Source organism: Dipodomys ordii, unplaced genomic scaffold (genome assembly GCF_000151885.1).
Source record: "Dipodomys ordii isolate 6190 unplaced genomic scaffold, Dord_2.0 Scaffold89, whole genome shotgun sequence".
Classification (NCBI taxonomy): domain Eukaryota; kingdom Metazoa; phylum Chordata; class Mammalia; order Rodentia; family Heteromyidae; genus Dipodomys; species Dipodomys ordii.
The window spans coordinates 10497580-10501152 of record NW_012267305.1 but is presented as its reverse complement, the minus strand read 5'-3'; the positions used below and the strand labels follow the sequence as shown (position 1 = coordinate 10501152).

General features: G+C 39.0%; 1 pseudogene; it reads left to right on the top strand.

Moving 5' to 3' along the window:
- The first annotated feature begins 642 nt into the window (after positions 1-642).
- On the top strand, positions 643-1824 carry LOC105992859 (annotated as a pseudogene).
- Positions 1825-3573: the final 1749 nt, after the last annotated feature.

Here is a 3573-nt window from a genome sequence, read left to right as displayed (position 1 = left end):
TAATTATAACCCCTCTGTACAGTATTTTAACAATAAAAAATAAATAAAAATTAAAAAAAACTCTTCTTATAACAATTCATCAGTTAGTCTAGATGCATTTAAGGAGCCCCATTATGATGTCAGCATGTTGAGGTCATAACTCATAAGGAAGATTAGACAGGGTCCCTGGCTTCAGATAATGAAAATTTATATGAGGAGAGAAAACAGAGTAGGATTGACTGCTGAACTGTGTCATGTACTTGTTTTTGGTGCCAGTTTTGGGCTTGAAATCAAAGCCTTAGTACTTAACTTTTCCGCTGAAAGCTAGTGTTCTACCACTTTAACCACAGCTCTACTTTCAGCTTTTTATTTTTGGGTGGTTAATTGCTGTCAAGAGTCTCTTGGGCTGGGCGCAGGTGTCTCACTCCTGTAATCCTAGCTACTCAGGAGGCTGAGATCTGAGGATCAAGGTACAAAGCCAGCCAGGGTAGGAAAATCCGTGAAACTCTTTATCTCCAATAAACCACCAGAAAACCGGAAGGTGCGCTGTGGCTCAAGTGGTAGAGCACTAGCCTTGAGCTGAAATGCTGAGTGACAGCGCCCAGGCCCAGAGTTCAAGCCCCATGACCTACAAAAAAAAAAAAGAAAAAGAAAAAAAGTCTCATGGGCGGGTCTCAAAATGGAGGTAAAATCACTCCCAACCCCATCCCTACCCCCAGCCTGACTCTGGCCGGATTCTACTGTCTCCAGTGGGAGAAAGAGGACCAGGATCCAAAAGAACCAGAGCACCTGAGGAAGGTGTTTATTGGTGGTCTGAGCTTTGAAACTACAGATGATAGTTAAGAGAACATTGTGAGAAATGGGGCACACTCACAGACTGTGTGGTAATGAGAGATCCTCAGACAAAATGTTTCAGGGGCTTCAGTTTTGTGACTAACTCTTGTGTTGAAGAGTTAGATGTGGGCGGCAACACATGCTCTACCCCAAAAGGTTGATGGGACCTAAGAGAGCAGTTTCTAGAGAATTCTGTGAAGCCAGGAGCCCATTTAGCAGCAAAGAAAATTTTTGTTGGTGGGGTTAAAAAGACACAGAAGAATATAATTTGAGAGACTATTTTGAAAAATATGACGAGATTGTAACCATAGAAGTTATAGAAGGCAGGCAGAGGGGAAAATAGACGATTGGGTTTTATAACTTTTGATGATCATGATACAGTTGATAACATTGTTGTTCAGAAATACCACACTATTAATGGGCACAATTGTCAAGTAAAAAAGGCCCTTTCTAAACTAGAGATGCAGCCAGCTGGATCACTCAGAGGTTGTGGAGGTGGATCTGGCAACTCTCTGGTTGTGGAGGAAACTTTGGAGGTGGTGGAGGTAATTTTGGTCGTGGTAGAAACTTTATTGGATGAGGAGGCTATGGTAGTGGAGGTTTAGTGGCAGTAGAAGTAGCTGTGGGGGAGGTGATGATGGATACAATGGGTTGGAAGTGATGATGGCAATTATGGTTGTGGTCCTGGTTATAGTAGTAGAAGAAGCTATGGTGGGTGTGAGCCAGGATATGGAAACCAAGATGGTGGATATGGTAGTGGTGGAGGCTATGATAGTTACAATGAATGAGAAAATTTTGGTGGCAGTAATTATGGTGGTGGGAAGTATAATGATTTTGGAAATTACAGTGGATAATAGAAATCAAATTATGGACCCATGAAGTGGGGGAGACAGTTTTTGTGGAAGAAGCTCTGGCCATCCATATGGTGGTGGTTATGGATCTGATTGTGGAAGTGGTGGATATGGTAGCAGAAAGCTTTAAAAACAACAGATAAAGGGCTACAGTTCTTAGCAGGAGAGAGAGTGGTGGTGTTAGGAAAGCTTCAGGTTACTTTGAGACAGTTGTTCCAAAACATTAGAGGACCTGTAAAAATCTGCCACAGAAGGAACAATGATCCATAGTTAGAAAAGTTACTGCAGCCTAAACAGGAAACCCTTCTTGTTCAGGACTGTCATAGTCATAGTTTGCTAGAAGTCCAGCTATTGATGAATGGAATATAGGGTCAATTATACACACACACACACACACACACACACACACACACACACACACACACACACATATTCTTGAGGTCTTTCATCTCTTGTAGCTTTGTCTTCTTTTTTCTTTTAATCCCATCAGGTAGATTGCCCTGTAAATTGGGATAGTGGTACCAGGAATGAAAAATTAAGGAATTTTTGCCCAATATTTGTGTAGTTCAGTTTTTCTTCATTTTAGTACAGAAACTTTAGCGAAATGAAGTTTTGAGGGTATTTCCTTGTGAGTTAACACATAAAGACCATTGTTAATTACTATTTTTATGAAAAGTTAACTGTCAAGAAGCACCTACTGACTTGCAGTTTAAGGGAAATCTATTCTGCTCATTTCCAAACCATAATATGAATGGGCACTGATATGTGGACAGAATAGATACTTATATGTATGCATTGTGTGTTTTAGATACATAGCAGTGGGTATTTAAGTCAGCAAATGTCTGAATTTAATAGTATTAAGATTACCTTAAAATGAAAAAAAAACTGTCAAAATTCCTGTTTGGTTTTTATGTAATTTCTTTCAAAATGCAATTGTGATTTTAGTGTTTAAGATTTGCGGAATCCTAGCTGTGTTTAGAAGATCTCCATTCTACATTCGCCTTGATCACATTGAGACTGACTGCTCCCATACTTTTGGAGTGCAAAGCATGTCGGCTGCCCTCTGTTTACATTTTTTAAAGATTAGTGGATGTTTTCCCCATCCCTTTAGAAACCATTCTTAATTTTTCATACAAGACCATTGAGTCTGCACTGTGTGAGCATATTAGTGGATACCTGATTTCATTCTGGTTTTCATTTGACACTTCTAAGTCCTATACGTTTTGTTACTTTACTTGGTTTAATTTCTCCATGCAAGTTTTCAGATCAAGAGAAGAAAAAGACACTTCATTGTCAAATCCTTAACTGGCTGACATGCTTTCCTGTTTGTACCCTACACATTTTATTGCTGCATAAATCCAAGGAAAGAGATATGATTGTCCAAAATAACAATGACACAGAGAGGTCCCACAGTTGCATAGTACAAGCTTCTCACTTCCCAAAGACCTGGATTGCAATTTGGATAGTTTTTGAGTTCTTAGTTAAATCCCTAAAGAACACACCGCCATTCCTTGTGTAGATTCAACCTAAATCATGTTGGTATAAGTGAGTAATTTATTTGGAAGACTCTGGCTGAGAAGAGCTTTTAATAAAAAGGTCATAGAGTATATAAACCCATGTCTACTGTTTGTGTCAGCCAGTGCTTACAATTTCACTCAAACCTTCCTTATGTGCCCTGCTGTTATTCTTTCTTTGACAGTTGAATGCTGAATTCAAGAGTTTTGCGTGTTTTTTTTAAAGTACTAAGCAAAACAAGCAACAAAACAGGAATATGCTCTCTTGTTGCACTAATTAGGCGCATTATTAATATTTGCATGCATACATGAAAATTGATCCTCACAGATAACTGAGGTTTTTCAGAAAACACTGAAATCAATAAATATATCAAGACAACAACAACAACCAAAAG